The sequence below is a fragment of the Solanum tuberosum genome, unplaced genomic scaffold, assembly GCF_000226075.1.
Source record: "Solanum tuberosum cultivar DM 1-3 516 R44 unplaced genomic scaffold, SolTub_3.0 scf00411, whole genome shotgun sequence".
Taxonomy (NCBI): Eukaryota; Viridiplantae; Streptophyta; class Magnoliopsida; order Solanales; family Solanaceae; genus Solanum; species Solanum tuberosum.
Window position 1 is genome coordinate 267,417 of NW_006239344.1, and position 14,385 is coordinate 281,801.

The 14,385-nt window shown below is 33.3% G+C and overlaps 2 pseudogenes; both read right to left on the minus strand.

Moving 5' to 3' along the window:
• The window catches only part of LOC102580695 (putative late blight resistance protein homolog R1A-3), a 30,613-nt pseudogene that overhangs the window by 5,705 nt on the left and 10,523 nt on the right, over positions 1-14,385 (minus strand).
• Positions 10,839-14,385, minus strand: part of LOC102584701 (putative late blight resistance protein homolog R1A-3) — a 5,838-nt pseudogene continuing 2,291 nt past the window's right edge.

Genomic DNA, 14,385 nt, shown 5'->3' on the forward strand with positions numbered 1-14,385 from the left:
GAATTTATGGCTGTTCAAAGTTGGCCAAAAATTCACATTTTCCATACTTAGCCAAATTTCCCAAATTTTCAAATCCTTTTCAAAATGAAAATTTTCAAATTCTTAGCCTCTTCTTAGCTATTTCAAATTGTCGGATGTTACAAATATTTTCCAGCAAATCTAGAGTTGCATGATTTGTTTGGTCGGTACCCTCTTTATTCCTTGATTCCTCTTCTAAGTCGCTAACAAGAGTTGTTTCATTGGTACTCTCTTTATTCCTTAATTTCTCTTCTAAGTCGCGAACAAGAGTTGATACCTGCTTGATAAGTGCTCCAACAAGTGCCAAAAGATCAAATAATTTGTCATGATGAATAAAGTCCTTGGGCATATCAGAAAGAATAATTAATAGGAACTCAATCATGACATGAATGTTTCGAGCCCCTAAAGTGCTAGGGGTAGTAACAGTTATCATGTGCTCTTGAAGATGAATAAGATATTCTCGAAGAATGTCCGGAGAGGTTTGCAGGAGCTGCTTGATGAAGTGTCCCACTTCTTCTGAAGTTGAAGCTTTTAAATTTGTATAACATATGTGCATAACCTCCAGTTCAATTGGAAGAATCTTCATGAGTAGATGTGCTAGCTTGAAGAGACGAAAATTTCCATCAATTTGATCATCCCAAAGAAAGCGTCCTACTCTCTCAGCCATGAGTTGAAACTGAGGTAAGACATATTCAACAATCTCGTGCTCGACACAACCATTCACTATCAAACCATGGAAATCATTCATCTTGCCACACACATTCTGAAGAATCTCATACTGAGTCACTAATGGTAACTTGTGCTCAGCATGAAACTTGGATAGATAATGGAGATTCAGGAGGAGGAAGTTCAACTGCTCCTCATGCATGGTGGCACTTGATTTACAACGATGATGTGAGCTGATACAATGATCGATATTATCCCTGAGGTTAGCAAGGACATGATACATGTCGTATTTACACGCGACGTTGTTGTCAACATCATGCAGAATTGACCGGAGTAGATTCTCAGCCTCTTGTCCTTTGGCAGTCATTAGATCTTCAAACTTCTCCAATTCTGAATAAGAAAGCTGGACGTATGTACAAATAAATGCCAGCTCTGATTTCAGCTTTTCAACTTGATCCTCGTCAAGAGCTTTTTGATTTTCCTCATTCTTTAATCTCTCTAGAAACTTCAGAACATCGGCAATGTTCTCGCGAAGAGCAGAAAATAACACCTGCCAAAAGATGAAATGTCATATCAAATTTTTGTAGCCACATATCTACAATTCAATATTTTACAGTTTACACTGTCAAATAACATACCAATGAGTTGTTTGCTTCTTCTTTCTCTATTTCTCCTTCATTATCTTTTTGTTTTTCCATGATTGTAATTTTCCTTTCAAGTTCTCAAGACCTAATGCATAAAAAGTACATAAAACTTTATTAGGAGAAAGAAGATGAAAAGATAAGAATAATCAAGAATTTTCACGGAAGAGATTTTTTAAGGACCAACAAGTAAAAAAAAACCATTTTTACTATTTTCACGCGAACTTAAGAGGAGGTCTTAAGTTGAAGATGATAAAGGTGAGTATTGATTTTTGAGAGTTTAAAATATGAAGAATAAAATGAAAGATCTAAATATTCAATAAAATAAAGTGTATCACCACATAATATAAAGTGATGAATGATGATGATCTTTAACTTTATGTACACGAACAATTTGAATTGAAGTTGTAAAGATTTCATATATTTTACTCATAGATCTCGTGTGTTATGTTTTACTCATTTTCTATGAGAAGGGTCATATAAATAATATAACCGAATCTCCTGTTAATCAATTTCGAAAATCATGTGCACTCTCTTCAAACCATTTTATGTCTTTATAAATACCCCTCTATTATGGATTTTTATTAGCATCACTATAGTTCATCCAACAGGAAGTTCAAAAAATCTAAATGAGACCAACTCAGACCGAACCTTTCTATCTCTAATAGCTTATAGTGATATATTTTCATTAGTGAGGGGGATTTTTTGTCATCTTAGAGTAAAATCTAAAAGATCTGCTTCTATTCACTCCGCTCCCTCCAACCCCCTCCCTCTCACCTGGTAAGAATTCACAATTACCGGATGTAAATACCAACTAATACAACTTATCATGGGTAAGTAATAATTTAATGAGGTGAAAGTATACATTAACTAACCACAATTAAGTGATAATGTTGTGCATCTATTGATTTGTTGTAAATCGGTGGTGTGAGTAAGTATTTAGCCCTCTCTCTTTCTTTGTGATATCCAACTAACTACCAAATGTCTTTCATTTTTCTTACATCACTTTTACTTTTCCATAACTATACTTCAATAGAGATGAGAGTAGCAAATATTAGATGAGTTGACTAACCTTTTTAGTTGATGATGAAACTATATATCCTCTGCTTGCTTTGTTATTTGATCAATACAGCTCGAAATTCTGGAAACAAACAGAGAGGCTAGAGGAATAATTAAAACAAAAAAAGTAAGAAAAGCAAAAGCATAAATCAATTACTTGTCTGCCACAAAGGAAAAAGATAAGAAAGTTGATCATACTTGCAATATTCTGTTCACACTATTTTCTTATTGCCCGTCCAAAAAATATTTAATATTCTTATAATTTCTTAGTTAAAAGTTTTATATCCACACAAATACTGTACTTGACATGTTTACGACCATAAGTTTCAAAAGTAATTTTATTTTTCTTGTATTAAGCTTTGTGAAAACTCAAACTATAACAAACAAAATGCAATAGAGAAAGTACTTATTTGACCATGTATACTAGCATGCAAGTGAGATGACAACAACGAGAAACCCTTCACTTCATACGATATGATATAATTTATGTGTTGAGTCCTATGTGGCATATATAATACATGTAGGATGCCATGCACGTAGAACTTGTGTGTCTATTTGTTCAACTTTATACAAGTTTAAATGTCTACTTATGCACATCGAAAGTTGAAGTGCATAGATGTAAAATCAAACCAAGTTAAAAGGCATATTTATGTACTATGTGCATATATAATACATGTAGGATGCCATGCACGTAGAACTTGTGTGTCTATTTGTTCAACTTTATACAAGTTTAAATGTCTACTTATGCACATCGAAAGTTGAAGTGCATAGATGTAAAATCAAACCAAGTTAAAAGGCATATTTATGTACTATGTGCATATATAATACATGTAGGATGCCATGCACGTAGAACTTGTGTGTCTATTTGTTCAACTTTATACAAGTTTAAATGTCTACTTATGCACATCGAAAGTTGAAGTGCATAGATGTAAAATCAAACCAAGTTAAAAGGCATATTTATGTACTATGTGCATATATAATACATGTAGGATGCCATGCACGTAGAACTTGTGTGTCTATTTGTTCAACTTTATACAAGTTTAAATGTCTACTTATGCACATCGAAAGTTGAAGTGCATAGATGTAAAATCAAACCAAGTTAAAAGGCATATTTATGTACTATGTGCATATATAATACATGTAGGATGCCATGCACGTAGAACTTGTGTGTCTATTTGTTCAACTTTATACAAGTTTAAATGTCTACTTATGCACATCGAAAGTTGAAGTGCATAGATGTAAAATCAAACCAAGTTAAAAGGCATATTTATGTACTATGTCTATTGAATAATCTGTCTTAACAACTCAATCAAATTGTTGAATTCTTCTATATCCCAATCTGCAGGTTCCTTATGAATCTTTAGTCCCAACGGAACATGAAACCTAGAAATTTGTCGGACGGTCATCTCTCTTTCATCATCATATCTTATTTATATCTATCTTCTATATTACCTTAAAAGCATGAACTCCTAACTTGAATGTTAAATTACTATAATATCTCTAACTTAGGTTGTGACTTTTTTGATGAGTTGTGACTTTTCCGATAAGTTGTGACTTTTTTTCAAAGGGTTGTGATTTTCCAATGAGTTGTGACTTTTCCAAAGAGTGGTGACTTTTCAATAAATCGTAACTTTTCCAAAGGGTTGTGACTTCTCGAAAGGTCACTTTTTCTATAAGATATGACTTTTCTGATAGTTGTGACTTTTTTCAAAGGGTTGTGATTTTTCAGTGAGTTGTGACTTTTCCAAAGAGTTGTGACTTTTTCAATATGTTGTGACTTTTATAAAGGGTTGCCACTTCTCGGAAAGGTCATGACTTTTTAGATAAAACACAAAAACCACTTGTTCATACTACCCTTTGTTGACTATAAATAGAGGGGTTTCCTTCCTCTCATTTTTCAACCACAATTTTTTTTAATCTCCTACTCTTCTTTTTGCATTTTAAAAAATTCGAGGGATTTATTGTCGTTGAGTGAGTTCGAAGTTTTGCAGAATATAAAGTACCACTATTCTGATGAAGTAAATCGTTCTATCCGAAGATGGTACATTCAATAACCTCAAGTACTTGAGGAAAATAATTTTGATGATATAATAATTATTTTTTCCTTAATATATGCATTAGTATGTAATGTTCCAGTATATGAAGTTAACATGATGTAGTGTAAATTCATGTGTTTGTTAACAATTTTTCTTGTGATGTAAATATATGCTTCTATACATCTTTTTCCATAATTATTAAACTTCTAAAGAGTGAAAGTATGTGGATATATATGAATCATTTAAAAGTATATCAATTACAAAATAAATTTTATATTGAGTAATATGGAATAAATATTTTCATTTTGTCCCTACACTAAATTAAAATCTAATAACTATATGAAAAAATGGTAACATTAATAAAAAGTCATATTTATTTATATGTAAGTGCAAACTTATTAGAAATACATCTATTTCACATTAATTCTTTAGTTATAACATTAGAAATTCTCTTAGTTATTACTAATTATTGCAAACGTTATTCACTCTTTAACATTCTTTAGTTATAATATTATGAATTCTCATAGTTATTACATTAATTATTTCTATCGTTCATCTTATCTTGTATCAACTTTTAACCAATAATTTTTTATATTATTACACCGCCCCTACATATGTGATAACACGATGTTGTTATTTTTCCTTGGATGAATCATGCCTGATTGAATTAATTGAAAATCGTTTATAAGTACATGAACTACATCTTTGTTGTGTGTAAGATAAACAGGTGATTATATATATGATTTCACAGATAGAATATATTATTTAATTTTAATTTTTAGTTTTTCCTGTAAAAAAAAGGAAACCTTTCTCAGTTAACTATGGACAGTCAAATAACTATCTTTGATTTATGTATATAGTCAATCGAGAAGGAAAATATGAGAGCCAACAAAAAGAACGCCATCTATTATGTTATAACTTATAAAATAAAAATTATTTTACAAAGATTAGTTCTTAAAAATAAAATGTAGTCGTTCTCTTCACATGTTCATATGTCATCTAAACAATTTAACGTGGAATGCACGTGCAAAGCACATCTGGTTAGATGATAAGAAAAATACACAACAAATATCTATAAGGTAATATTACTGAGATACGACTAATTAAATGATTGAAACTCATCAAATTGAAATAAATATATGCATTATTGCATTTAACTAATAAGAATTTTCTTTGACCATCTTCATAGATTCGTATGAGTAAGAGATATATATGACCATCACATTGAACTTTCACAAAAGAATCTGAAATAATATTTTGTGCAAAGCTTATTATTCAAATCTTCACTTAAATAAGAAATTATAACATATATTTTCTGAATTTATAATCACATGCAACACACGTATCGAAAAACTAGTATTATTATAAGTGGGAAGAATCTAAATCAAAAGTTGAATTACCATTTTACACCTAAACTAAATTAAAAAGTTACAAAAATAAGTTAAATAATTATTAAATAAAAAACTGAAAAGACTCATAATATTGACTCTTTCAACCAGAAAACTTAGAAGTCTTCATCCCAAAAATAAGAAAGCAGTGAACCTCTTGGCTCAACCAATGTTGTCACTTTTGGGAGCTTTGGAGTAGTAACATGGTTGATGGGTAAATTTTTTTATTTTTGTTTAGATCTATTAAAAATCTCAAATGATCACAAGTTTTGTTCAATGATAAGAAGTTATTTTGTTTCGGTAGCCAACAACACATTCACCTTTCTTTATTTTGGTCGTTTTGGGGTGCTGTATGTCTACTCTGTTTTATTTTATTTTCTTGGGTTTTTATGATTGTGAATAATCCCTTGTAGGTGTACTATTTTGTTCATAAAATTCTTGTGTTTATCTTAATGATGTATTAATAAATAATAATTAGTAATTCACCTTTAAAAAAAGCTACCAATTTTGATTTGTAAATTACAATCACTGTAATAGAATTACTTTTTTTTTATTACTCCTGGTATTTGATCATTGCTTATTATATATGTATTTGTCAGTATATGTTCTTAAATTTATATTACTCTCCAAACCTCACTTTGTGAGATTATATAAGCAATACAATTGTATTTGAACACTCAAAGAAGTACTATTCCATTGTATTGTTTATATAATTCGACAAAATGAGATTTGGTGAGTAATAGAAATACAAAAAATAACAGATATTAACAAATATATATATATATGCAATGATTGAATATCATGAGTATCAGCACTCAAAGAACTACTGTTCAATTGTTGAAAATCATATTCCTCGAGAGAATAAGCATACAAACATTAGAAACTTTGGGAAACTGTGTGAATTTCACAAGCACGAAAGGTTCTCTGTTGCACTAAAGGCATGGTTAGAATTTTGTTCATCATTGCCTTTTTTATTTTATTTTAAATTCAATGTAGATCCGCATGAGTTCATTTTGTGTGCTTTGCCCTTATTTTTAGTTCAATGTAATGCACGCAAAGTTTCTACAAAGTATATATTTTTTATTTCATATAGATATACATCTTTTAGAAACATTTTATGTCTACAATAAAAAAAACAATCAAGCACTAATCATTTCTGGAAAATAGTAATCAAATCTTTCTAGACCTCTACAACCTAGAATATTTTATTAATTTTATATAGAGAGCCACATCTTTTATTGGACTTTACTATTAGCAACATCTTCCTTGTGCTTTTTTGGAATATGTAAAGATGGATATCGATTAGGTCATATGACAAACTTTTTGTCAGGATCCAAACCCATCGAGTCGTGCGGGCACCCACTCTAACACCTAAGTAGGAGAACCCTCTCAATTCAACCACTAGAACATGTGGAAATTTAAAGAAACAAAATAACAAAGTCAAGGAGATTAAATAATAATAATACATTTTGTAATAATTTGACACCTGAATTTACAACCCTCAAGGACCTAGTCTGACAGGTACAAGAGCTACTAAGAACAATAAAGGGACTAAGTGACCACGACACAGCTTCCACCATGCAGAATGAGAAGTCGAAGTTGCTGGATGATTCTCTTCGTCTTCACCTAATGAAACATCACCAATCCTGCATCTAGACTATGTCAAAAAGACATAGCAAGAATAGTATCAGTACAACCACACGTACTGGTAGGCATCATCGGTCAACCCGAAGCCCACATCATAATATAAGAAGGAAACAAAAGAAACATGTAAGGACCTACTCGCTTCTTCACCTTCTCCCTCTCCTAGTCAAATCGCTTATCTCTTTCTCTCAAGTCATAACCTAACATTTCTAACCCATAAATTGTAAATCCTCTGAATGCCCTCACTGCCTCTCACCAATCCCCCACACTCTACCTTATACCTTATTCCCAAGACTAACCCTAGTTACACAACTATCAATCAAGCCTACCGAACACTAACCACATTGGATACGACACATACTCTTACCACACCTCTGAATTTCATTAGATCATAGCTTAAACATACAAGCCACATTAGATACTACACAACAATTCACTCTTCCTCAACAGGTCAAACCTATGCAATTATCCACACCCCATACCACATAATGTCCATATAAGCAATCAGCCATACCTTGCACATAAATTAACACCATACTAGTCCACTCAAGGGACCCAAATCAATGGTTCTCTCACGGAACCTAAAGTCAAACTGTTAGCATGCCGGAACGTGGCAATTCGATCCAAAGTTAGCTTGCCGGAACGTGGCAATCTGATCCCATAGTATGTCGGAACGTGGCAATCCGATCCCACAGTATGCCGGAACGTGGCAATCCGATCCCCAATCACACACCACAATTACAATCACAAGTACATCATCAAGATCATACATTAATTCATGATTTCATAGTAATAACGATCACACATCACATTTTCAACATTATGATAAATATTGCAACATGCATACATAACCAAGTATAACCATGGAGCAAGACAAGCAAATACCACACATTATGGAATTACAACCCTCCCTACGAATTCCTTCCGGTTCTTTTTCCACGAAACAACACATACAACCCTAGCTCTTCCTTAATATACGTTATTAGGACCCTTAAACTATCCAAAAATCATTCATCAGTTTAGCACAACAATAGGTCAAGGATATCATGTATACTAGCAATTATTTCTTCCTACTGGATGCATTGGTTCATAAGATTTATCAATTCAAAAACCCCACTACTAACTTTGACCAAGTACTAAGTCCCAATTTAACACCAAGCCACATATAAGATCTCATAACGATTAACCGGAAATATCGGTGCACGAAGGGTCTATACACAACTTCTATTGTTCCCTTCATATATCACATGGTAAGCACGAATTTATAACTACTCAATGCATAAACCTAACCTGCCTGGGCGCCAATCAATTTCAAAAGGTTTTGATTCCGTTTTCCAGCCTTTCCTGATTCGTCACGGTGAATTTGCCCAAGATCTTGCACGATTTCACCATCTCCATGTTAGAAAGCCCATTCTCCTTCTTTTCCCAACTTGAAATAACTTCTCTGGGGTTTCTAGGGTAATTTACGACCTATTGGTTATTTTGGAAAGATGAAAAAAAAAGATTTCTCGAAATTACGGATTCTGCCTCGCCGATCCCGCTGTAGCGGGGTAAGTTGCCGCTGCAGCGCCGCCTCGCCAGCGGCATCAGTCCCACTGAAGCGGGACAGAGCCTAAATTTTTTGCGATTTTTGCCCTTCTCAAATAACGACAATTCGGATCGTTACACTTTTTTTTATCAAGAAATATATTTATCTTTTTTTTTAGCTTTTATGTGTAAATATGACAATGAATGGTTCAATGCGATTTATCCCTTTCCAAGAATTAGGTACACTAATTACTCAAAATTAAGTTGTTGTTTTCTTTGTTTTTTTTTTCTCCATTTTTTTTGCTTTTCCTCTTCTTCATTTAATTTAGGGAAAATGCATAGGTACCCCACCTTTGTCTGAAATCTCAGAGACACACTTATACTATACTAAGGTCCTAGTACCCCCGAACTTATTTTATAACTAATTTTCTACTCCTTTTCGGCCTACGTGGCACTAATTTGTGGGTCCAGCGCATGTTAACAATTTTTTCAATGATAGTGCCACGTACGCCGAAAAGGGGTAGAAAATTATTTAAAAAATAAGTTCGAGGGTAATAGGACCTTAGTAAAGTATAAGTGTGTCTCGGGAATTTTGAACATAGGTTGGGGGTACTTATGCATTTTCCCTTTAATTTAAAAATATGTAAGATATATATGTTCTTTTCTTAATAAATATTGACATTTATTTCATTTCTTAAAACCCCTCCTCCTTCCTTTTCTTATTATATTATTTTCATTTATTCCATTTTCTTAAATACCTTTCTTCATCTATTCATATTCTTCATTAATGTTATTAGTACTACAAACCATTATTATATTTGTTCAAATACAATAATAAAATGAACCTCAATTCAAGTGCAGTCATGATTTTTATAATTTCTTAAAATGACTCTTCATTACCTACTTTTTTTAATCAACGGTTCTTGGCTTTGTTTCAATTGATTTCCGTAACAATCTTATGGACTCCATTTAATCAACCAAAAATAATAAATATTCTGTTGGATTATAAATTGCATTTAAGACATCAACTATTTTTCTTATTCATTATTTAAGTATTTTAGATATTTAGACCGACTTAATTTTGCTTCATGTTCATTATATATTCTTTTCACTTGATATTTTTAATCCTCACATTGTGCTTTTTCCATTATTCTACATAAACAAAAAAAAAAACCTTTATGTTTTATGGATGCAGGTGTACTAAAATATTAAAAAGAATAGGAATGTTGAATGAAATATTATCTCATTGTATTGAAATTGATTAATTTTTTGTTTCATTATTTTTGTATATTAGAAGGTTTGGTTTTAGTTTTTGAAAAAAAGAATACATTTATTTTATTATGGACCACACTAACCAATAGATTAGTTACAATAAGAATGAGAAAATATCAAGTGAAAAATTTATACATATACAATAACGCCACACAATTTAAATAAGTGGGAAGAACTCAGGTCAAAAGTTGAATTACCGTTTTAGCCTTTATATATGTAAAGAAATTATTTGTTCCACATTAATAATATTGCAGTAAAAATACTCAGGATTATGAAAATAATCAAATTATTAAAGATTTTTTAGCCAAAGGCAAATCCACAGGGTAATCTATGGATTCACGTGAATCCATTAGCTTTTGTCAAAATCCTATATATGTATTAAGATGTCGACTAAGTGATTATCAACATGTGATTGTGAATACAATTACTATTGATATTAACCTTAGGTTGCTATAGAAACTCGTATACTTCAAATCCTCGATTTGTCTCCGCTAATGGCTTATAAGCAGTCCGTTGGTCAGAATGTTAAAATTATTATGTGTGTGAATGCGAAGGAAAAAATACAGAGACAATGACAGTGGGAAACAAAAGCTACTTAAATAACGGGATATTATGCCAGCCAAGGATCTGAAGCTCCTCCCCTCCCCTCATATCTTCAGCATATTCCTTAATCTTGAAAGCAGAATCTTCAAGTTGAGGGTTGTTGAATACTTTGATAATTTTTAATGAACAAATATCCCCAAAACTAGGCAGAATCTCCTCAGCTTACGACATCCCCACAGTTTTAATTTCTCAAGCGCTTGAAAGGATTCCTCTCCAACCTCCCACTTGGAAAGAGTCACTTCATGCAACTTCAACCATTTGAGATTCTTATAGGTGTCTTCCTCTCCCATGTTCCATTCTTCCCCCTGGATGATTGTTTGATAAAGGGACAACTCTTCAAGGTTGGGCAGTCTTGCTATTGTTGATAGTGAATCGGATGTCAGAGGAAAGTCATACAACAGCAATCGTTTCAAATTCGAAGGGAAGTGAAAATCCCATGGCCGATTTGTCGCAACAGAGTCATTTGTGTTTGAACTTTCAAAAACTACCCTGAGATATTCTAGTTCAGTTAGGCAATCCAATTTCGGGAACCAAAATTGCTCTGTTGAATGATCCCATGATTCCTTGAGATCAAATGCAAGCTCTCGAAGATTAGGAAACCTTTCAAATATATGCTCTGTATCTTTCGAATAGGAAAGCACCAGTTGCTCTAAATATCTCAAGTTCTCTAACTTTGTATCCTGTGCTATCAGCATTGATTCATCTGCATCCAAATCAAAGAAAGAACAAGCACTCATGGACAGCACTCACAACTTCACAAGATCCCAAATTCTCGGTAATAGTACCAAGGTTGATCCTTCATTAGACACCGACAGGATTTCTAGATTCCACATGTTTGAGAGAGATAAAGACAGGAATTTAACTTGTGTCCCAATTCTTAAGAAGCCTCAAGTGTCTTAGCTGACATATATCAGGAACACTGTCTCCATTTATCCTTAAAGAATACAGGTGTTTACCAGAATGACTTTTCTTATTTAAATCGAACAGGACAAAATTTGTAAGCCCCAATAACTTGCTGTTATAATCAATGATCACTATACGTGGCATCAAATCTGAAGAAGAAGATGGAGCACTTGAACTAATCCGATCAAACAATTTTTCCTTTCTTGCTTTTATCAAACAAAAGTCATGCACATGATCATGAAGTTGGCAAGTCGGGTGTTCAGATACCTCATTGAAACAAATTACCAAGCTACTGGAAATTAAGTTATCCAAATAAATCTTCATCACTTTTTTCACACTCTTCATCTCTGTTTGTTCCACAAGTCCTTCAGCATGCCAAAAATCTTTCAACACAGAGATTCTGATTGCAGTGTCCTTCGGAAAACTTGCAAGGTAAAGAAAGCATGGCTTCAGGTGATGTGGCAAATGGTCATAACTTAATTCTATAGCCTTCATCATTACCACTTCACTGTTCAAAATAAAGGAACTCAAATTATTTCGAACTTCAAGCCACACTGTCTTTTCTTTCCAAACCTGCAATGACTCCAGCAATCAGATCAGCCACCAAAGGAAGCCCTTTACAATTTTCGGCTATTTCTTTACCAACATCCAATAGTTCATCAGGGCAACTCTCGTTTCCAAATGCCCTTTTCTCTAATAACTCCCAACTTTCTTCTGATTTTAGCAATCGAAGGTTAAGAGGAGCAGTGTAGAGCTTTCCATGCAAAGCCACTTCCTTTTGTCGAGTTGTCAAAATAATTCTACTTCCTTTCACAACTTTTGGAAAAGGTCTTGTTAACTCATCCCATGTAGTAGTATCCCACATGTTTTCTCTTTCCATATAGTTGTTTCCGTAGCTCATCAGCAACATCAATATTCTCACTCAATTTTGAATCACAGTCACTAACTTGATTGAAAATTTTATCCAACAACTTCTTCTCGTCATATCCTTGGTCGACCGTGCACCATGCACGAAGGTCGCAATGGCTAGAAACTGATTTATCATTGTATACTTTGTACGCCAAAGTAGTTTTACCTGAACCAGGCATACCAGTGATCGAAATGACATCTAGATCTGCCGATTGACTGGTGAGCTTTCTAAGTATCAAGTTTGTCTCTTCCTCAAAACCTACAATTATTTTATCAGTTGTCAATGACTTGCTCTCAACTGGCTTCTTGGGGGTGTTCACAACAATGAGACCTCTGTTCTTGGAAATCTTTTCACGTAAATCAGAGACCTCTTCTTTGATAAGCTTAATATTTTTTATGGTAATGGGAAGTGAGAAAATAAGATGTAAGAGACCATTATCTCGAATAATAATTGAATCAATGACATCTTTTGCCTCATATGCCACATCCAAAACACGTGCACAGAGATCTTTATACAATCCTTGCTCAATAATTACGAAGAACAATCTTATGAACTCTAGGTCTTGTTTCACCAGCTCAATTTCTTCCTTTATCAAAGCAATTGAATAAGCATTGGAATCTAGCAAATCATTTAAGTGTGAGTTTAGCAGATGCATGAAGAGAGGTCCATCACTCATGGGGAAGCAACTTTGAGATGAGTCCGGGGTTTTTAGATAAACATGTTTGAGATCTTCCTTGAGGAGTTTAATATTTTCCAGCAACTTTAGGGTTGCATGATTTGTTTCGTCAATACTCTCTTTATTCCTTAATTTATCTTCTAGGTTGCGATCAAGAGTTATTTCATCAGTACTCTCTTTATTCCTTGATTTCTCTTCTAAGTCTTGAACAAGAATTGATACCTCCCTAGTAAGTTCTCCAACATGAGCCAATAGATCAAAAGGTTTGTCATGATGAATAAAGTCCTTGGGCATAGCAGAAAGAATAATCAATAGGAACTCTATCATGACATGAATGTTTTGAGCCCCTGAAGTACTGGTGGTAGTAACATTTATCATGTACTCCTGTAGATGAATCAGATATTCTCTAAGAATGTCCGGAGAGATTTCCAGGAGTTTCTTAATGAAGCATCCAACTTCTACTAAAGTTGAAGCTTTCAAATTTGTATGACATATGTTAATAATCTCCAGCTCAATTGGAATAATCTTCATGAGTAGATGTGCTAGCTTGAAGAGTCGAGACTGTCCATCAATTTGATCATCCCAAAGGAAGTGTCCTACTCTCTCAGCCATGAGTTTAAAGTGAGGTAAGACATATTCAACAATCTCGTGCTCAATGCAACCATTCATTATCAAGCCATGGAAATATTTCATGTTGCCACACACATTCTGCTATGCCCAGAGGTTTGAGAAAGACAAAGGCAGAGATTCAACTTCTGTCTCAATGTTTAAGAACCTCAAATGATTCAACATGCATATTTCATTCAGCAAAGAATCTTTCACCATGATAAAAGAGGGATCCAGGTACAACACTCTAAGAAGCCTCAAGTGTCTTACGTGAAATGTAACAGAAAGACGGTCATCCAGCGGGTCTCCATTTATCCACAAAGAATAGAGGTGTGTAATGTGGCTTTTTTGTTTGATGAAAGAAAGTTATTTTATCTTTCTTTTGTGAAAGATTTGGAAGCCACAAATGTGGAAATTTGGTAGCCATATTTGTCAA